This window comes from Crocodylus siamensis, chromosome 4, assembly GCF_052110815.1.
Source record: "Crocodylus siamensis isolate JL-2025a chromosome 4, ASM5211081v1, whole genome shotgun sequence".
Classification (NCBI taxonomy): domain Eukaryota; kingdom Metazoa; phylum Chordata; order Crocodylia; family Crocodylidae; genus Crocodylus; species Crocodylus siamensis.
In genome coordinates, this window is record NC_143398.1 from 221,115,151 (window position 1) to 221,138,360 (window position 23,210).

Sequence of the window (23,210 nt, forward strand, 5' to 3'; positions counted from 1 at the left end):
AAATTAAAGCCAACTTTCTTTAGAATGAAATTAGGGGCCCCACTTTTAAAGATTTAAACTGCCTATCAGACATTTATAGTAATTTTAAACATGAAAACCAAAAGTAATCATGTGGCTTGGGGAAATAGAGCTGAGGAAGTAAGTCATGGATCTTTTTACCTCTAGCTGGCAAATCCAAATCCACACATCAGATACTTGCTGGTAGGCAGATCTGTCGCAACAAAAGCCAACTGCTGCATACCACGCTTTAAAACATCATAGGACATATCTTACATTTACAATCTAGACTCCAACTTTGGACCAGCAAAAGGTATATCAGTGGACACCCGAGTAAAAGCAAACAGACCTGCTTTTCTGAGCAAAGTAAAAGATGTACAGCCCTATATAGAAACACTGCCTGAGAGCAGATTAGATAAAATACCTGTGGAAAATGTGTGGAGCACAATCCTGTACCGTAGAAGTTTGGAGGGCAGATAGACTTAAAAACCAGAGCACTGCCAGAATCCCCCCTGCTGGGAGTTTTGCACCCGTGAAGGAACCTCTGTGCTGCCCCTTGCTCAGTGCCACACCAACCAGTGTATCTGTGGGCTCAGGCATGAGTGCAACAACCAGAATGGTGCTCCTCTCCCTTCCACAATACACCATTTGGTGAGGTGCAGGGCAAGGGCAGTGCAGGGCCTCCAACACTGCTGCACAGGCTTCTGGTGGGGGAAGGAGGGAGACTACTCCCAGAATCCCAGGGAAGCACTACTCCTCCTGCCCAACTCATCCCCAAGATATGCATCTTTGTGCCACACTGTGCTGCACAGCTCCTGTGGCCAGGCAGAAGCAGCACGGGGCATCTTCCCCCATTGCTGAAAAGACTCCCAGTATGGGGGATCCCAGAGCCCCCTCCTAGTTCGTGATCTGGGCAGGTGCCTTGCTTGCCTCACCCTAATTAAGCTATGATCAGACATACAGCTTGATAGCTTGCTGTTTCCTGTCTTATCCTAAAGTGGTGTTTTCAAAATGGCACTGCTGTAGATCATGAAAAAACTAACACAACTGAGTGAACATCACCATCTGCTGCATGATTTTGCAGCTGTGTGTAAATATAAGATGAAACCACTCAATAAAACATTCCCAAGTTCAGATCTTCTACATCAAGTGTCAGCCTGGGGCACATTTTTATGGTTAAGCTCCAGTATTCATTCTTAAAAACAGGGAGGGGTATATACATTTTTTTGACAGGCTCTTAATTATTACTGTCCATAAAAATATATTAGCAAAAGAGGTGGGGGGGGATGGGGGACTGGAAAACTGAACAGAAAATCTAAATCAACCTAACCAGTAAAAATTATTAGAGGGTAAGAATTAGTAACAGCTGCTTAGGTAGCCAAGAGTGTGAAAAATGGGCTAAATTAATAAACATACCTTTTACCTTTAAATATAAACTAAAGAATTTTGTGGCACTAATTTACACATCAGGCTGCAGGCAGCCCTCTTCCATCTTACCATGCAAATGAATAGGAAGCAATTAAGTTTATTACAGGGGGGAAAAAAGAAGCTCAGCAACCTTTTGAAATAAGAGACCCTTCCTTCTGGAATTCTCTTCTCCACTTATCTATCATGAATGGACTTGAGTGATTCAAATGCAGCTGAAAATACATCAACACCACCCCAAAGAGCAAGAACATGCTTATCATTTAGCACAGTCTGCTGAATACAAAGATATATTCTCAAGCCTTTCCATCAACTAAGCTAATATACACTACCAACAGGATGACATGTGCAATGTCAGAACAAATTTAGCATGCAAAGTAACTCAAAACACATTTTACATTCTTATATTACAATTGCTATAATAATTGTATTTAGGTTGGGGAACGGGCAACCAAAGAGCTGAAAACTGATATAAATCAATAAAAGAAAAGAGGCAGTTCAATAGGCACATCATAGAATAAGCATATGTAAAATGGCCTAAGAAGGTTTGAAAGTGGCATCCCATAGATTGCAAATGAAGCAGAGGCAGCTGCAAGCTAGGAGAGAAAAAACAGACCAAACATATGGGAGTTGGATGGATTTGGCACAAAACCCAAGAAAGTGGTGTCTAATGGAGAAGGCCTTTGTCTGAAACTGGACTGAGTGCTGATGCAAGAAAGAGGGACAATAAGAATCCTCTCCCCCATTCTGCTCTGCTGCTGCTGCACTCTCAAATCCTACCTATAATCATCCTTGGCTGGCTTTCTCCAAAAGAGTAACATTGGACAAAGTTCTGCCCCAGTGGCACCAGCCAACCCAGCTGCAACCTATGCAGTCATTTAGGACAAGCAATGTCCTTGGTACTGCTACTTTACCTTGTATATTTTTACTTCTCTTAGGGCCCAAATTCACCCTGCATAGCAGAGTACTGGATAGCCTGCAGAGTAGCACTATACTGTTCAAAATGATTGGCTTTAAATCATTCTGCACAGGTTTATGTTTCAACAGCCTGTATCATAAAGTACAAGAGATCTTACATCAGGGAAAGATTACCAGCGGTGACACTGCTTTCAAACAACAGCTTAACACTCTAAAGGATTGATGTGACAAACCTATGAAGTACAAGATGTGCATAGAAGAATGAAACAGGTTGATCACATCCTGGCCACCAGCATTGACTGCTACCTGCTGGAAGAGGAAACCTCACAGCTGCCATACATGTAACCTGATAGAAGAGAATTCCTCTTCTAAAATATGAGCTTCTTATTGTTTACACACACATGCACAGATTCATAACTAATTTTTTTTCTTTAAAGTTGTCAATGTGATACTCTAATTGCAATACAACATGACCCACGGTTATGTCATACTGAAGGCAGCAGCTAGGGTACAGTTGAATTCACAGTAAGAGCTCACAATATAGACTTTGCAATGGTAACTTCACAATACCAGCATAAAATTGGAGGCTTATATAAAAATCAGCAATATAGGCTGGCCAGCAAACTACTAAACATGCCAGCACACAAATACCCAGCTTAGGTCCCTTGTTCCCCGTGTCCTCAGAAATCAGGATTATGGAAGTGGTAGCAGAGTAAAGTGGAGGAATGCGAAGAAAGAACCCCTTTCCTCCATGTAAGAACCCGCTACCCAAGCAGCAATGAGGAGCTCTACGAATCTTCTCAGGCTGCTTTCCTCACTGCAAAAGTTTCATTTAGCGGGTGAGAAGCATCTCAGCTCTCTCACTTCAGTATCATCAAAGTGATGCAATGCAAGGCATTCTAAGTTAAAAAGAGCATCAAGAGCAAATTCAAGGAGAAAAAAAAATCTGTGCACAGTCCCTTAAACAATTCAGTCCCCTAAGTCACAGCCACATGAAAGGCTGCTGCCTCGCACAAAAGGCTACAGGAGATCAGCTACCACTTACATGCCTAAGAGCCCTAGGCTAATTCTTGGTTATTACATGTGCCACTTCCTACATTTCACACACTGATGTGGACTGCCTCTTTGATGTTTCAGTTTTAAGTCTAGGAAAGTACCACCAGGGTCACATTTGGCTTGTAATTCCAGCCCATATAGTGAAACTGCTTGGTCTTTGTTTTGCACTGTTTCCCTAAATCAGTGAAAGGAAGCAATCCCTTGGATTTATTTTAAAATTTGTACTCAAGTATGCAGATAGCAAAACACTTGTTGTAATAAATGTTATACATACGCACATCTGCACGCATACATGCACCAGGTGATCCACAAAACAAAAGCACCAGCCAAGCAATTCATCATAGTTTTTCCTAATCCATAAACCTGCACCCTTTGTGATAAGAATATCTAGTGGCCACAACTGCATTATGCCTCCTCATAAGCTATTTCCTTAGTGCTTTTAAATTAATTTATGTGATATACTGTATAAACTGTACCCAACTACCCAAAAATATATTAGACGAATAAACTACTTTTCATAGGAATCATAGGAAAGTAGGGCTGGAAGGGACCTTACAAGGTCATCTAGCCTAGCCCCCTGCTCAAGGCAGGATTATCCCTGATTAAACCATCTCAGCCATGTGTCTGTCTGACCTGCTTTTGCAAGTTTCCAAGCACAGAGATTCCACAACTTCGCTAAGTACTCTGGTTCAAATGCTTGACCACTCTCATAGTCAAACAGTTTCTCCTAATCTCCAGTCCTGCTGTGACTTAGTGCCATTGCTCCTAGTCCTGTCCACTATAGCCACAAAGAAAAGGCCATCACCATCCTTTCAGGTATTTCAAGACTATTATCAAATCCCCCCTCAGTCTTCTCTTCTCCAGGCTAAATACCCCAAGTCCTTTCAGCCTTTCCTCATAAGTCTTGCCTCCCAGACCTCTAATCATTTCTGCTAACCTGCACTGGACTCTTTCCAAACAGTTGACATCTTCTTTGAAGTATGGAGCCCAAAACTAAACACAGTACTCCAGATGAGGCCTCACCAGGGCTGAATAGATTTGCAAGTGACACTCCTGTTAATACAACCCGAAAAGTTGTTGGCTTTTTTTGCAACGAGACCACACTGTTGGCTCATATTCAGCTTCCGGTCCACCATAACACCTAGGCCCTTCTCTGCAGTACACCAACCATTATTCCCCAGTCTGTATCTGTACTTGTGGTTAGTCCAGCTGATCCTTGTTGAATATCATGTGGTTAATTGTAGACCATCATTTCTCCAGTGTCTCCAAGTCATTCTGGATCCTAGCCCTGCCCTCCAGAGTGTTTGCAATTCTATTCAATTTGGTGTCATCTGAAAATTTTCTAAGTGTGCACTCAACCCCATCATCCAAATAATTAAAGAAGATGCTGAACAATACTGAACCCAGAACAGACCCCTGGAAAACTCCACTTAATACCTCCTCCCAACTGGATAGTGAGCCAGTGAGGACTACTCACTGACTACAATGATCCAACCAGTTATGTCTCTACCTGCCAGTATTTTCCTCTAGTCTGAATTTCCTTAGCTTTTTAATGAGGATATCATAGGAGACAGCATAAAAAGCATTGCTAAAGTCCTGCTCCATGATCCTTCCAAATATAGAGGTCAGGCTAACTGGTCTGTAGTTCTCGGAATTATTCTTCTTTCCATTCTTAAAGATGGGCACTATGGGAACTTTTACACATGCTCCGGGAGAGGGGAGGGGAGTAGCGCTTTAATTAAAGTGGCTTCAAGAGCCATTCTAATTAAAGTGCTGCTGTGTCATGTATCGGCATCCCCGTGCTTAGAAATGGTGACAGAGGCACTTGAAATAAAGCTTGTTGAACGAGCTTTATTTCAAGTGCCCCGTCACCATTTTTAAACACAGGGACACTGATATACAAGACGCAGAAGGTTGTGGGAGCTCTGTAATTGCCATGCTCCAACAGACTGGATTAATCGAATGTGCTCCAACATGCTGGAATTCCAGCGCATCAGAGTAGCCTCTACACTCATGTCTAAGTGCCCTATATTTGCCCTTTTCCAGTCATCTAGGACCTTGCCTGACCTCCATGAGTTGTCAAAAAGGATAGACAATGGCTCCAAAATTACCTCAGCCAATTGCTTCAGTACCCTTGGGTGCATCCAATCCAGCCCTGCTGACTTGAAAGTTTCTAGCTTCTCTAAGTAATCCCTAACCTGAGCTGCCGTTACTATAGACTGTCTGTCTCCGCTCTCTCTCTCTACAGTTAAGTGCACTCATCAGCTGGTAGATGCCCCTCTTTGTAAAAAACAAAATAAAAAAGGCATTAAGTACTTCAGGATTTCTGTATCATCGTGACTAGATCACCTTCTGTGTTCCATAAGGGATCTGGGGAATTTCTGGTCTCCCTCTTACTTTTGACATAACAGAATCCCTTTTTACTGCCTTTCATGTTGTTTGCCAGCTGCATTTCAAACTATGCCTTGGCCTTCTTAATTTTCTCCCTGCATGTCCATGCAATACTCTTATACTGTTCCCTAGTACTGACCAAGTTTTAAGAAGAAGAGAAAACAAACAGGTACTTCCCCATAATAAATTAAACATCGGCCCACACAACTAAATATCCCTTCCACTTTCCACATGAAAGCAGGAGAAAAAATAGGACATAGCCCCTAAAGATTAAAACTCTGGCTCTGACAGCTCAGCAAGAGAAACAAATTCTTAAAAGCTCTAACTCAGAAACACTACTGCTCATTTTTAAGGTCCCATCAAAGCTGAACAGCCAGCTAAGTGATACAAAAGCAAAGTACATAGTACTTTCATTGGGGACAAAGTTTTTTTCAATGAAAAAAAAGAACGTAGTAGCTATATACATATATAGATATGTGGTCCATACATGTATGTGATGCCCTACACAGCAATTTGTATACTTCTGTATACAAGTTATGAAATATGTTTAAATAGTGTAAGTTCAGTATTCATACATTCTGACACAGCAACTTCTGACCGAATGCAAAGAGGTATGCTACAAGAGCCCAAGGAATTCTGTTTCTCGTTATCTACATATAATGCAAACACTTTAAAAGCCATGGACAGATAAGCATTTTTCATCCTCTGATTGTTGCTACCATTGTCCCAGAATGGGGTCAGAAGTTAATGTACTGAAATTATGGTAGCCCAGCTGAAGAACACGATGCTGTTCTATTATAGCCTCAGCCCTTACCTTAAAATGAAGCTGTAATGGTCCTCATCTGGAGAGTGAAGGCAATTTGCTTGCAGATAAGGTTGGTCAGTTGATCAAAGATAACAAGTGATAAGATAAATTCAAGGATTTGCTAATCTGAATTGAGAACAGTTTACTTACAGCAGACTAAACAAGTAATAACTAGAGCTAGGAAAAAATCAACGGGATAAAGGTGCTGGAATGAAAGACTAGTAATTTACCTTACTCATGAGCATTGACTGTTGTACCACTGCTGTACTCTTTCCATAAGACACTCTGGAGACAAAGAACATACAGAAAAGAAACATTTTTGTGTATTACACACACAAATAACTGTATATTTGTTATATACCCTTACAAGGATCCTGTAAGCCCCTGGTTAAATCACTGGCCTATTTAGAAAGAACAGTGGAGTGATTACTAGCCTGAGACTTCAAAGACCAGGCTTCAAATCAGTGCTTCACCACAGACTTCCTGTCTGAACATAGGCAAGTCCCTTCAGAAATGCTTATACCACAGTCTCACAATATGAAGCAGCTCAGCACACTGCGCTGTTCCACACACGCTTCCTCCAGAACCAGCTGCCTTCGATTAGCTAAGGCCGCTGACATTCATTTAAGGCGTAATGGGATCTGATCCATGATCCTAACAATAATACCTCCTGCCAAACTACATGTGCATTGCAGGATACATGGCTGTGGAATAAGGGATCAAATCCTACTTGCATCCTACTGTTGGGCTCCTCCTGCACAGGCAAGTAGCAAGCCAGGCGCCCAGTGCACCCAGGGCTCAGAGCCCCAGTCAGCTCATCAGTGCTCCCAGCCACATGAGTATACTGCAATGAAGGGCCCTGCTGAATTCCCATAGCTAGGAGCACCGACGACCCCCTGCTCCCCAGCCGCAGTGCTGCATATCTCCAGCAGGGGCACAGGGAAAGCCCTCCTCTCCCACACACACCCATGTTCTGCCAAAGCTACCCAGCCCACACCAAACTGGAGCTGGATTGTTCCTGCCCATGGCTTGAAAAAGGTTGCCGTTTTCTAGGTCAGTTTCTTTACTTTAGGAAAAAAAAGTATTTTTTCCTTAATTTAGGGGGAAAAAAGTAATTTCTATTCCTTTCCACAATTACATGATGGCATCACCCCACGATTAAAGAATCACGATGCATGTGCCATAGGGGTGACATTTCATTAGGAGGCTTTATTAAAATGTTTTTTAAAAAGTGATAAAAATGATCCCTGATTAATTATAAATAGCTTCAGATTTCCATCCACATGAAAACTCTCTTGGTTTTATTCTATGCAGGGATCCAGGGCTCATTAAAAGAAAACCCAGACCAATACAAGTACTTGTTCACCAAGCAAGCAGAACATGAATTACTTTTCTGCAAGCTGGCATACAGCTGTTACACATGCTGCCATTGTGTATAGCTTCCCTGATTATTCTGTTACTTGCTTCTTCCCCCTGCTGGCAGTTTTCAGAGAAGATGGAAATCAAAGGGGCCCTAAAGTATTCTGTTCCCGGGACTCCCCAAGATCTGATGCTAATTTCCACTCCCACTTGTGTTCTGAGCTCAGATCTCTCAAGCTTTCTGGTTCTTTTGCTTTACTAAAAGGCGATAGGTCATGTGCAACCCTTGATTTGTTGACAGAATCACACCAGCTTCCTTGCTTCTTCCCAATAGGAATTCCCTTGTGAATACATGCAGAGTATGCCCCGCTTATTAAAGGAAAGCACTTTGGGGCACTCCAAGGTCTTAAAACACAAGGGTCTTTTCTCTGTCACCTGGTTCCTTGTATATCTTTGCGCAAACTGCAGAGGAACGTGAAATCTTGCCAAATGCCCTCTTAAAATTAGAATCTTTAGTCAGCAAAAAAAGGGTATTTATCCAACCTGGACTGACAGACACTATTTGAATTCACACTTCCCATTTGAATTTACACAGTCTGAAGTTTCAGAAAACAGGAACAGCTACCCAATGGGGTCTGATGTAAATAAGTACGTGCATTTGATGGTCTCAAAAATGACTGAAGGTGGTCATCATCAGTTTTCCTCATCCTGGGATAGGGCCTAGAGCTGAAGAGGGAGAAACCAACAACTCCCATTGTCGGAATTCTTTACTGCTACAGGGGCAGGAGAATATACGAGAGGCTGCCACTCAACTTTCCCTACCCAAAGCCTGTGCGGCTAGGGCAGTGGTTCGCAACCTTCTTAAAGTCTGACCACCCCTCTCCAACATTTTGAATTTGATAGCACCCCAGTTAAGAGCTAGTGTTGTGCTTCCTCAACTTGCCTCAGTAGTTCTCAATCAGTTGAGAAACAGTGTGCTAAAGAATTTCTGTAGGGCATCCCAGATTACATCACCATAGAACTAAGGCATCCCACTAGCCCAGGGGTGGGCAAAATGTGGCCCGAGGGCCAGATACAGCCCGCCAAGCCATTGTATCCAGCCCATGAGGCCCCTAAAAAATTTAGAAAATTAATATTTATCTGCCCTGGGCTGCCTGTCATGTGGCCCTCAATGGCTTGCCAAAACTCAGTAAGTGGCCCTCTTCCCAAAATAATTGTCAGCCCCTGCACTAGCAACATGCATCATACAACATTCACAGAACCAATTTAAAGGTTCATTGTAGCCATCTCAGTGGGCTTCATCACATAGATCATACACAAAGCCCAAACAAGCAGAGATTGTGTACTAGAAGTGTCAACAGGATAGATTGAGCAAGCATGCAGATTTCCATAGAAACCATTTACTTTACACCATGCACTGCCACTCTCCTTTAAAGCTCTTCTCTCTGGTTTCACTATCCTTATATAGAACCATTAAGATCTAGACAGTAAGATAAAAATAATAAAACTGACCTTAACAAATGCCAAGCCAAACAGTATGTACAGACATTCACTATACCCAGCCTACAATCACGTGGCTTACTTTAAGCCATGTGATGATTTGTAGACTGGGAGCAGCCAGCATGTACAGACATTTGCCCGTGCTGGGAGCCATGTGAGGAACCGGATGTAAGTAACTTGGGGTGGAAGGAGATCAGGTGAAATCGGGGGAAGGAGGGCTACTGGGTCCACAGGATCAGTGGGAACTGGAGGGCCTATGGGGGGTGTTGCTAGGCTAAAAATAGCCTGATTAGGGTGCTCAGGGTAGCAAGTGCAAAGCCTCAGAGCTGGGGTGAGTGGCTGGGCTTTCCTAACCCCAGGGCTGCACTCCAAATGCGTGCAGATGGTTACTATGTCAGGGTGACCCATTCCTGATCTAAGTTATGCATGTATTGACCTACTGAGGTGAACTAACTTAGGACAGGCCTACCATTTCTGGCTCTATTTAAATTCCCCAAACATCTGCGAATGGGCATTTAGATTGATAGAGTTAGGTCAATCTAAATGTAACATCTACATGTACCCAAAGTCACAGTTATCATCAGAAGCAGGAAAAGGGTCATCACTGTTAACTGCCTATATAGGGCTGAATGGGCCAAGAAACACACAGTACTCACCCTGGCACTATCAAGCATCAAAGAGTTATGATCATATGCAGAGTTCAAATCATCAACAGTACAAACAAAAATCTCACTATTTCATATTTTATTTATGGAGAAATCTATGACTAAGTTTGCAGAAAAGAAACTTGTTGTGCTGACTTGTTTTTTAAATTAAATAAAAAGAATTCCTCCTCAGATATCCTGCTTTCATGTTTAAGCCACTAGACAAAACCCAGTATCATCTACATGGAATGGGCTGAAAAGCCACAGCTCCAGTTTCCAATAGTCCAGTAATTCTTAAGTAGGGTGCTGCAGTATGGCATGCCATGAAATCCTTTTAAGGATGTTGCACAAAATTGGTGCTATTAGGTGTGCAAACACCTATACATGACTTGCAAGATAAATCCAGGGATTTCCAATAGGACATATGGTGTCAAAAACATTCAAAGTTTCTGTGGTCTTTCTGAGTTTTCATAACAGAAGAATTTCTGTATTATTTTCCCGTTAAGTCAAGAAACAAGTGAAAGCTAAGAGCTGGCATTTTCCAAGGGGCTCCTCCAGTCTAACAAGGGGGGCATTCTACTGAACGAGGCTGAGAACCATCTGTTGGGAGTCTCAACATTGGCCACGGCTGGAACAGCATAGGTGCAATTATGTGCCAACTTGAGAAGCAGATTCTATGGCTAGGGACGGAAGTTACACATAAATCAGTTTAAGTGATCAGAAACTGACTTAAACCTGTAACAGAACAGAAGTTTAGTGCACATTAGACCAGTTTCAAAATGGCTGAAATTGGTTTAAGATAAACCCGGTTGAATGTAGTATCAGACTTTACTAATTTAGGTCAATCCAGTTTATGAAACTTCTGTCTCAGACCCCTTCCTGGTTTAAGTTATATCAGAGTCCCCCAGCATCCCAGTCAGCCCTGGGGTGGGCTGTACTATCTGCTCCAGAGAGCATGGCTAGCCCCAACCTGCTGCTCCCTAGCTGAGGCAGTGAGGCCTGGCTCACTGCCCCCCATCCCCAGGCAAACTCCAGCTAGGGGCTGGGGCCAGGGAAAGGGATTACACTCACTTTTCCCTAAGTACAGAGCTGCCCTGACCTGCCCTGCCCTGCTGAAACTTAGTGCTGACTGCAACTGTGGACTACAATCCCAGAGGCACCTGGAAGCAGGAAGCAGAAGTGATGAGCAACCCTACACAGTCCTGCTGCTCTGATTGTGGACTGCAAATCCCAGACTCTTCCAGCTGTCCACGAGATAAGTGAACACACAGCCCAAGCTGGATTTATAGCTTATTTATAGCTCTTCAGTTTATAGCTTTTCAAAGAAAGAACTATTCTTGTTCAAGCATTTGTGAATTCAATGCCACTACCTTCCCCATCCCCTGCCCAGAAAGAACATGGTCTGGGGCCTGGCCATGTCCTCTCCACTCCAACTGGCCATGTCCTCTCTTCCCTCCCTCTTGGCAGTGGCTGACAGGAGTGCTCTAGCTCTCCATGGCTTCTGGATTGAGCCATGGCAAGCATGTGGCTGCATTGCCTGAATCAAAAGTGAATGTGAAAGTAAAAATTAAACCCCCCCCCCGAAAACTAAACATCTATGCTGAATAAATAGACCAATGCAATTAAACCCAAATGATCTGTGCACCCAAATTACATAACCTTGCCATAATATCTTGACACTAGTAATTCTCTACCACTATACCCTGGAAAGTGTTTACTTTCAAGCAAAATAATTTTCCCCATCACAAACTGCTATAATTTGTCTTAAAGTGGATAAATAGCTACTAGGTAATGTGTGCTGTAACACCTGTCACCACTTAACCCAGAGTCCTCTTAACAAAACACCTGCAGTGTTTGCATAAAATCTCTAAGTACGCCTGTAACAATATTACAAGAAGCAGTAGAAATAGGGTCATCTTAATGAGACAGCAGATTATATCTCCTGGTCTCCATCAGAAAATTAGTACAGCCAAGCAGAATAAAGTTACTATTCCTTACTTTGGTCTCTGAACAACAACAGTCTTTGTGCACATCTGACAGAAAATGAGATGCCTTCCTTCTAGTGTTAATAGGCTGACCAAAAATGGCAAAGATATCAGTGCTTGCATTCCAGGAGAAAATCTGGGCTTGGTTAACTCATAGTGGCAGGCATCCAGATAAAGGAAGAATGCACTAACACTATTCTGCCATTTTCTACATAAGCAATTGGAGATTTAAAATAAATAAATCAGAAGCCATTTGTGTTCTGCAAGTTTCAAAAAGTAACATTTTTTTCATTATTCAATTATTTTTAGTGAAATCTATAAACATTTTTCAGAATTGGGTAGAGATGAAGAACAAGAAGAGAGAGAGGGGTGGGAAAGAAAAAAAAACCCCTGATTTTCCCAAAAGCTAAGTCGTATTTAGTTTCACTGTTAGAAAAGTAAGGCAGTGGAATAGACTGCTTAGGGAAGTTGTGGACTCTTCATCACTGGAGCTGACCAAGAAGAGGTTGGACAGCCACTGGTCAGGGATGATATCAGTGTAGCTATGCCTATATTCTACTGTGGGTATCTCCCATGCTTCTGGGCTTTGCTGATTTATCCCCAACCCCTCTTTCTGTCATATGTATCACAAAGTTTTTAAACCTTTCTCACAGACACTGGGTGTTGGCTATAGCCAAGGATAGGGACTTTAAATGGGCTGTGCCAATGCTTCTGCTGGGAGCAAACCCAGAGATTCCTGGATGGGGGTCTTGCCCCTCTGCTCAGGGTCAGACCAATTGCCTTATCTGGGGTCAGGAAGGAATTTACCCTTTTGTTAAATTGGTATGGACTGTGTGGGGGTTTTCCTTCTTCTGTAAGGGTGTGTGGCCCCCTACCAAGGATCTCTTGAGCATATATTGACAACATTTTATGGAAGCAGAACATTGCCTAACATGGGTCCCCTGCTTTACCTGTGTCAGGTTAGGGTGTCAGGTCTGTGTTGTGTCAGGGTTGATGGTAGTCTTATATAGTCTAGATAATGGTTTGTATGTGATGGTTCAGATAGGAATGATCCTGCCTCAGGCAAGGGTGGGACTAAATGACCTCTGGAGGACTCTTCTAGCCCTACTTCTCTATGATTCTATGAACCGAAAAACTGGTCCTAGATTGATGTCAGGCGGAGTCCAGGTTCTTTGGCAATCCCTCACAGTCAAGGATGTGAGGATCATCTTATCTGTATGTCTGAAGATGGCTGATGAGGCCCACCCAGGACCAACAGACTCTACTGCAGATCAAACAAGAATTTTCACATGGGGTGGGTAGTGCTGGAGTCTTGATTTGGTTTGTAACATACTGTTTCTGCTGCTCCCACTTTTCTGTCTCTTGTTGTTTTCATGAGATTTCAAAGTACTGAAATCCCTGCAGCAGGCTCTTCCTCCATTTGGGGCAGTCCTGGGCAAAAGCCTCCCACAAATTTAGATCAGTGCTGCATTTTTTTAAGTTTACCTTGAGGACGTCTCTCAAGCACTTTCTCTTCCCACCTCTTGAGCATATGCCTTGGCTGAGCTGGGAGAATAAAACTTGCTTCTGGAGTCTCACGTCAGATATCCAGATGGCATGAACAGCCCAACAAAGATGACTGAGGTGGTGATGATCCAACATCTTCATGGTGTTTGCTTGCTGGAGGACACTAATGTTCATTAGAGACAGTGCCAATAATCCATGGAAAAGCTTAAGCCCCCAAAACTGCCTGGCCACCATCAATTTTACAGCTGCTAACAGCCATCTAGGCTAGGGACAACAATTACACACAAACTGGTATAAGTGATCAAAAACTGGTTCAAATATGTAACACAACAGAAGTTCAGTGCACATAAACTGCTTTCAAAATGGCTGAAACTGGTTTAAAATAAACCTGGATGGATGTAGTATCAGACTTAACTGATTTAGGTTAAATTGGTTTACTGAAATTCAGTCGCGGATCCCCTCCAGAGTCAAGTTAACTCACGGTCCTCCAGCATCCCAGGATGCTTTGCACCACCCCGCAAACCCTCCCCTCCCAAGGTGGGCAGGCTAGCCTTTGCCCAAGCTGTCTGCTCCAGCCAAGCAGGGAGACATGCTCTAACATCCTGGGACAAGGAGCAGGAGTGGGTGCATGTGTTCAGCAAGTGCATGTGTACCCTCAGCATGCTCACCCAGGACCAGCACCAGCAGCAGCGGTGATAGCAGCTGAAAGGTAAGCAGGGCGGAGGGGCAGGTGCAGCTGCAGCTGCACCGGAGGGAAAGCCCCCGGATCCCATTTAGCAAAAACAGCAGGGAGCTGTGCAAACAGACTGTGTAAACAGGCATGCTCTGTAAGGGTGCACCAGCATTCACACGGGGCAGGCAAGCAGGAGGAGCCAAGTTGGAGGTTTCAGCAGGGGAGAGAGGAAGACACTTCACTCTACAATAATGGTAAGGACATAGCGGGCTGCCAGGGACCCGGCCTCAGTGACACTGCCTGTCCAAGGCTCTTCTGAGACCTCCATCCAGCTGGAGCCCACAACAAGGTTACAGCCCCCACCCCCCTCATTTGTCGGGGCTGGTTGGCAGGGCTTCTGTGGCCCTGGGGGGGAGTGGGGAGTGGGAGTTCCCTCACCTGTCCCACATGTGCCCACCTTCAGGCCTTGGAGGGGCAGGTGAGGGAACTCCAGGCAGAGGTCAGCAGGCTGAGGGGAATCAGGGCTGCCAAGAATGAAATTGATGGGTATTTCCATTCTCTGCAGGGTTGAGTTCCTAGTGGAGAGGCACCCCAGGAGGGACCTGACACAGCAGTATGGTAGATGGTTACCACCAGGGCCAGGGCTACTCATGCTGCCGCAGTGTCAGCCCCCCCAGGACAACTGGGGAACAGGTATGAGGCACTGGCAGCATTGGAGGAAGAGGCAGGTGAGGATGACTCCAGAGGAGCCGATGCCACTCCATGCACAGCACAGACTGAGCAATGCCAGAACACCCAGAGGAAGAGACTCTGGGTCCTCATCATGGGTGACTCCCTCCTGAGAGGAACAGAGAGACCCATCTGTTGCCCCGATCCCATGGCACATGAGGTTTGCTGCCTGCCCGGAGCTTGGATCTGGGACATCATGGTAATGATCCCGGACCTCATCTGGCCTTCTGATCACTACCCTTTGATCCTCATCCATGCTAATGACACAGCTGGGAGTAGTCTCCCTGCGTCATGAGAGACTACAAGGCTCTGGGGACCAAGCTTAGGGAGACAGGAGCACAGATGGTTTTCTCATCTGTTCTTCCAGTGAGCAGACGCAGACGGCACCACGAGGCCTGCATTGGAGAGGTCAACTAATGACTTCAGAGCTGGTGTTACCAGGCGGGCTTCGGATTCTTTGACCACAACCTGCACTTCTGTTCAGGAGACATGCTAGGCAGGACGGGCTACATCTCTCCCTGAAAAGTAAATGTGTTTTCTCTTCCAAGCTGGCTGATCTTTTACAGCAAGCTTTAAACTACGTTCATCAGGGGACAAGGATGCAGGAGGACACTTAGATGTCATGCCAGGTGACACAAGCACAGACAACCCAGGTAAGTGACAAGGGCCTGGGTAAGCTTGGGAACAGGAGGGCAGCAGAAACACCCAAAGGAGGTCTCAATTGCCTCTACACAAATGGTAGAAGTATGGGGAATAAGCAGGAGGAACTCGCCCTCCTGCTAGCTAGCAAAAACCCAGACCTGGCTGGGCTTACAGAAACCTGGTGGGATTCTACACATGACTGGGCAGTAGACATTAAGGGCTACAGGTTGTATAGATGAGATAGAGTAGGGAGAAAAGGGGGTGGGGTGTAGCACTCTGTTAAAGAGCAGTACATATCCTCGATGATCAGGATGGGTTCAGAAGAGGGCAATCTGAGGTGCTCTGGGTTAGAATGCAAGGGGGTCATGGGAAAAGGAACTTGATAGTGGGCGTCTACTGCAGACCACCTCACCAGGGGGACGAGCTGGACCTGGAATTCTCAGGTCAGCTCACGGAGGCTGTAAGGACAAGGGATGTGGTTGTCATGGGTGACCTAAACTACCCAGACACCTGCTAGAAGGATCAGTCATCCAGGTCTGAACGCTCACGTAGGTTTTTAGCCTGCATACAGGACCTCCACCTAACCCAGGAGGTACATAATCCCACCAGAGGAAATGCCATGCTGGACTTGGTCCTTGCCACAGGTGATGAGCTGGTGAGGGATCTGTGGGTGCTTGACTACCTAGGCGTTAGTGACCATCACCTGCTCAAATTTACTGTCCAGCGCAGGGTGGTGAAAGCAAGCAGTAAGGCAAAAGTCCTTGACTTCAGGAGGACTGACTTCAATGAGCTAAGGAGATTAGTAAGAGAGACATGGGGGACTCAGAGCTTTGCATGAGATGGGAGTCCAGGGGGGGTGGTTGTTTCTTAAGGAGACGATCCTCTGAGCTCAGATGGAGTGGGTCCCAACACAAACTAAAGGGGGCAAGAGTGCTAAAAAGCCCTCTTGGCTCAGTAAAGGCTTCCAGGAGGGCCTGAGGGCAAAAAAGGTGGCACACAATCAGTGGAAGCAAGAGGCTATCACCAAGGAGGATTACATCTCCATTGCTCGTAATTGCAGGGAGGTGGTTAGGAGGGCCAAGGCAGAGACGGAACAAGGGCTGGTGACCAGAATTAAGGATAACAAAAAGTCGTTTTTCAAATACACAGGGAGTAAGAAGAAGGCACCAGGTAACATGGGGCCCCTACAGAATAGGCTTGGCAATCTGGTGCAGCAAAGGAAAAAGCTAATCTCTTCAACAAGTTCTTTGCCTCCATATTTCTGAGCAGGGACCAGGACAACTCCTCCACTAGGATTACGGACAGGCTCAGGGGACATAACACCATGCCTAGGGTCAGGGACAATCTAGTTAGGGAACTCTTGCGGGGGCTGGATATGCATAAATCAGCAACTCGAGATGCTCTTCACCTGAGGGAACTGAGGGAATTGGCAGAGATCATAGCAGGGCCCCTGGCACGGCTGTATGAGCGCTCGTAGTGCTCTGGCCAGGTCCCAGAGGACTGGAAAAGGACCAATGTGGTTCCCAATTTACAAGAAGGGGAGAAAGGAGGACCAGGGCAATTATAGGCCATAAACCTGGGTAACTATAAATCCAAGAACTCCAGGACCTAATTAAAGGGCTAGTGCCTTGCAAGGAAAAAGGAAATAGTGGGAAAAAAAACCCAGTAGGAACAAAGCAGATTGCCAGGGCTGTTACAGACCATTCTCTTAAGTTTAGCAGAATGTCCAAAATTTCCTTGGGAGTATATCAAGGCAACTCCACCTGAAACTGGGAGTCCAAATAGAGAGAACACAGTGGTATTAGATACAGGTGTCATTTTAAACAGCATAAACATTACTTTTCCCCTTGAAACTGAGATTATCAAAATTTTATATATATAAAAAGAGCCTCAGAAAACAAGTCAGGTATAACCTGCCAGCAAGAGGAATCAATTCTTTGGGGGTAAAACACAACAGCCATACCTTGCTGAGTGAAACTAGCCAGAGCCTCTCTAAATCTGATCTCACAGCTACCTGTTGTAATTAACCTTTTCACTGCTGCTCCTTGGATCATACTGCAATCATCAGTCTCATTGGTGTGAGGAATGACTGACTACAACATGTCAAGCACATTTAAATGTGCCAAGATACTTTCTCAACAGTGAAATTTAAGTTTACAAGAAGTGTACAAGTCAGCCAGTGATCTAAACTACTAGTCCAAATGGCAGGGAAGAGGGTCAGAATTACTGACAGATACAAAGTAATTATAGCTATTTAGTAAAACTTTTGCTGACAAGCTATATGGTTGCCAGTTTCCCTTCAGTTAAATATAGAATTTGGATGCAAGTCCACAGCACTGGTGTAAATCTAGCTCCTGGTCTTTTCCATCTTCCTTCTCAATACTAATGTCTAGTGACAGCGTTGCTTTAACAGAAGGGATCACAGACAAAAGATGCCAAATGCTAACAAGCCTACAACAAAGCCTTTGTTTAAACTGCTGTAGATATTATTTTTCTCAATGGACATTAATTATGGTTTCACTGATTGGAAGCTGCAGTACAAATGCTTGGATAAATGGAGAAAAAGTTTGTTTAGATGTCCCTTGGCTTCTATCACCTCCCCTTTGTGGAAAAGTCATTTTGCAATGTCTTACAGCAAGACATACCAGCAAATTTCCAGAAGTCATCCTGACAGTTCTTAAAGGAGCTTGTAATTACTGAAAACTCTGAGATCCTTTTTTTAAAGAACACTCAGTCCATTTTGATGGCTCTTCCTTTACATTCTGGCACTTTAAAAGGTGCATTTTTCTCTTCACTTCTTGCAAAAGTGATTGTCTTTTTTACTGATAAAAAATTCAATTATCCACATATCAGAAACAGTGAAACCTAGTATACACATGGTGCTATCACACAAAGAAAGGAAACAAATTGGAAAACAGATAGTTTTCACTAATTTCTTCCACATCCTGCCATCTTAGAGGTTCCTTGTAAGGACCATAAGCTGTAATAGGTACCACATTTTCACTGAGAAGTATGATTTTCAAATTAATGTTGCCTCATGTAAAGCAAAAATTTAATGAAAAAAAATTGCCATTGTTAAAAAACATGGGTACAAACACTAACAGCAGATCTTAAAAGGAGAACTAAAATAGGAAAAAGAGAGGAAAGTACACCCCTCTGACTGATCAAAGGGCACTGTCAGACAGGAGACTTAGCATATGCCCTGTTCAGATTCTTGTAAGCATTACTGTGCCACATAAAAGTTAGAACATGATCTGAGCAGTCTCATGGCAATACTTATTTTGATCCCAGCCTGTTCTGGAAAAGGCTGGAGCCAGCTGGGCACTGTCCTGCCAGCAATGACCCCAGCAATGGCCATCACAGCTCACAACTCGTATTTTCTCTGTGGAGCAGTCTGATGCTAGCTAAACATGTTGCTTAATATGATCTAAAGATACTCCTCCCTGGAAGCTGCAACTTTGCTATAATATGTTAGTGCTTAGAATGCAATGTACTGCTTGAGCATACAGACACTCACATTTTAAGTACAGTTAACATGTCCTAGAGTGTATTGTGTGACATGCTCCAAAGATACTTTCACCCAGAGATGCCCAAGAAGTATCAGAGCCAGGGTTAGAACCCACACCTACTTATTCCTGCCACTATGCTTCGAACCAGTGGGTCATTGGATGCCATGAAGTATAGTTTTTTGTGTATGCTTGTTTTTTTAATGTAGCACAGTGGGATATTAGCTCATAATTAGGAGTTTTATATGCTACCATAACACAACTAGCAACAAATAAAAGCCACATTGTTTTATTTGTGGGCAACTAGCTATTGAAACTGGTGTTCTCTAACCATCTAGCCCTATGGGTTGCTAGGCTTTTAATTTTTTTAAAATTATGCATTTATTTATTCCATGGGCAACTGGTGCCACCTTAGTCAGGGGGGGCATGTGCCCCGCCTCCCAGTGACCAGTCAGTGACTGGGGGTGGGGTTCCCACGGCAAAACTTGCCAACCAGGAAGTGGCTACAGTAGTTCATCTGGCACTCCCACTCCCCGGCCAGAGCTCACATAGGGGGCACCAGTTTCCCCGCCTGACCCCCCTGCCCATCGCCTAAGCGGGGAGCACAGCTGGTCAGGGAATGCACCAGCACTCTCAGGGGATGCATGTGCTCCCCTTTGCACCCCCAATGCATCGCCACTGATTTATTAGATTTATCTGCTGTTCTACCCAAGAAGTCCACAGTGGCTGAAAATAAATGGCAAGTTATGAAACAATAACAGACTCTGCAATGAGCTGGAAGTGTGACACAGGAAATGACACTATATATTCACAATACTCCTTTTTCATCTTGGAATCTAATGAACCTAGGCATTAGGTCCATACGCCTACACTGTATGCCACAGTGCATAACTCAGTCTCTTTGTGGACTGTATTACAGAATTGCAGAATACTTCTGCAGAGCAACATCTGTCATGATCCAAAGCCCTCATCTACTACCTGGAGATACCTTTCTTCAAAGGAAAGGCCATGTTCTTGAGAAATAAAATCCCAGCACCTGAGAAATGAAAACTCACCACAAATACAACAAAAGCTTGAAAGACCTGTTACTGAGAACCTCCACTGTCAGTGCACTAAGGCTGCAATAGCAGCAACTCATTTTACAAGTCTCCCCCCAAATATACCTGAGCTACATTAACAATTGTTATTTTGTTCTGGTCCAAACCTTGCAGAAAGAGAACTACAAACAGAATAAATTTTTATCTTTCAGCGTGCTTACTATTAAATGAAAATCAGTAATTACTATTAGTTCTTTGACAGTACTGGAAGTTACCCTAAAAGAAAGAGCTTCATTACACAGCATCTGATAAGTCCTTGGCAGAGTTTAATTATAAACAATGGGGCTCTGTCTAGAAGTCCACTAGGAATCAGTGTCCTGCTAAACTCCTAACTGCCAAGGAGCAATGAAGCAGTGCATTTGCAATTTTATCAACAAGCTAAAAAAAGCTGGAGAACTAAATTAACAGTGTATATTCTACACCTGTAGGTCATGTAGCTTGTATTTAAGCAGGAGCAAGTGTTCTCTCCTCCCTGCCTCCATAGTCTCTATTTCCAGTTACAGAACATCCCTTTAATTTGAGGCACATTCTGTTACTGACACTTGATTTAAGGCAGTCTCCTTGCATATTTCCAATAATATTAGGGAATAAGCAGGAAATAATGAGAATTAATAGGCAAAGACAAAATTCTACTCAAGGACACAAAGGCAACTGAAACAAGATCTCTAATATGCATATGGCAGACAGCACTTCACATTTAAGGAGCTGAAACAAGAAGCCTGAATGTTATAATACACAGGTTCTCAGTTTCTTTAGATTGGTAAGATGAAGGACTGACACAATAGGATGAAACGGCAGCAAAAGCAAACTGATTAACAACAAATTCCTGACATTTCAGCAAGCCCTGTTCAAAATTCAGAAACACAGAACTGGAGGGGGCCGCATGAACCATTGTATCCAGTTTCATAGGAGTGGTGTAACTAAAGGGATGGGTGGGGGAGGGAAGGTGGAGAGTGAGTGGGGAAGAAGCCCCAGGTTCAGAGACTTAGGAGGGCACAAAAATCCCACTGGTGCTACCCCACGGGCTACTGCTGCCAAAGGCACAGATATGCCTAGCTATTACCCTTGGTCTGCAGGTACGAATTAAGCCAAGAGACACCCAAGATTGCCACTTCAAACCCTCACACACATAACTCAAAGCTACAATACCTGAAACAACAAGAATATACTGTAACATGCCGCAGTAAAATCTATGGGATATAAGCTAGTTCTGCAAAGGGAACTAGCTAGTTACTACATGCTCATGGTAGAAGCATCCCCATGACTGTGCACATGCAGTTTGCAGCACCACAAACTGCACACACCATATGCGTACACATTCACTGCGCTAATTTGCAACGCTGCCTTTATTTTTGACATGAGGAGATCCCAGTGTCAAAAAAACCACGGCAGAAAAGGTCAGGGCAGTGCACATGGCTGTAATGTGCATCACCTAAAACCAGAGTCTGGCCAGCCAGAGCCATGCACTGGCTGCTGGCCAGGCTCCGTGCACCCAGATCACCTCCACTTCAGCCCCAGGAAGCCGCAGAACCCCAGGGAAGGCTGTTGGGGCCAGCCTAGGTACTGGCCCCAGCCTTCCCTACCCCACTTGGGGCAATTTGCTGTGTGCCAGAGCACGCATTCAGGGGCATGTCTAGAGACAAGTAGCAGCGGCACAAATATGTGCTGCTTCTATTTATCCCTGGGGAAATGCACATGCTGCTCAAGGGGACACTCTCAGTGGATTTACACTGAAGGCCACCTCCAACTGAGCCAATTGTAAACACATGCCTGGTACTCTGAGGAATCAAAAGTAGCCACATATGATCCTTGCCATATCAGTGCTTTTTATACCACTTGCTCTAGTCTGGCATGTTTACCACACTTGCCTGATGGATTTTCTAGGCGTCACTTGATTTTTTACTATTTTTTGTATTACAGAATTTACAAACACTTTTGCAGTGCAAGTAATGCCATGTTTTGAGAAAGGAGAGTAATACAATGCTATGTAATTGGATGCTATGTTAATCTTGGATCAGGTTGCTATCTGGCAAAAGAAATAAGCCATAAAAAACTAATAAAAAGCACAAAGATCTAAAAAATATTTGGAGATTACACCTATTAAAAGTCAACTTCAAGAGCAAAGAAGTGCAACCAGAAGACAAACAGAAGATGCAGTGACTCAGCTAATGCAAAAGGACTAGATACTTCAAATCTTTTGCAGAACAAATCTGTCTTTTCACTCAGCAAACAATCCCACTATTCATGACCCAGAACATCTGCTAAGAATTCAAAAGTGTATTTCAATAAAAGATGAATTATTCATTAAATAAAAGATGCACCTCCCGAGGTCAGATCACTCATTTACACAAGCAGGAATGGGATTTGGTTGGGGGGGGTTGGGGGAGGAAGGCCGAGAGCTGGAAATGGCTTGCGCTGAAGCTGTTTTCACCCAGTGGCTCCTCTGCAGCCTGCATGACTCTGGGATGAAGAACAGCATACCAGGAATTAAGACAGAGCAACAGGCCCATTATGAAATACATAAATGAAAAGCTAACATAGTTCTCAAGGTAAATTTAATCTCTGAACAAGTCCAGTCATCAATATCTGTTGATGACTGAGGAAATTAGGTACACCCATCTAATGCTGCATGCAGTTTCCCCAGCAGCAACTCCCCTCCCATACTCCTCCAATTACCCTGTTAGAACTGGATAACCCCTTTTCTTCCTAAGCCAGCTAACATACTCTCTTCTTGGTTTTCATTATAGCTCCACCTTCAGCAACCAATCTAACACCAAACATGATTTTTTTCCCTAGTCCAGCTCCTCTATACCAACATTAAATATTAGATGCCCACATATGGTGAGGAGGAAGAAAACAGGGCACAATGCTCCTGATTAGATGGGAAGATCTTCTGCTCTATCAGCAATCAGTTCTCTGAGATCAAGGGAAGGAAAGCTAAAACCTTGTCATGTGACAATGGCAAGATTCACACTGA

General features: G+C 44.0%; 1 protein-coding gene across 14 annotated transcripts in view; it reads right to left on the bottom strand.

Moving 5' to 3' along the window:
- Window positions 1–23,210, bottom strand: part of LYPD6B (LY6/PLAUR domain containing 6B) — a 131,595-nt gene that overhangs the window by 60,725 nt on the left and 47,660 nt on the right. For 5 of the 14 annotated variants that reach the window (XM_090045792.1, XM_090045781.1, XM_090045780.1 and 2 more), the window contains one exon: window positions 6,823–6,877. The exons of 8 other annotated variants lie outside the window; for them this stretch is intronic. The gene's annotated coding sequence lies outside the window, so the exon portion shown is untranslated. Of the gene's footprint in view, window positions 1–6,601; window positions 6,622–6,822; window positions 6,878–23,210 lie in introns of those variants that run through there. One more of the 14 variants, XM_090045784.1, reaches the window with a different exon arrangement.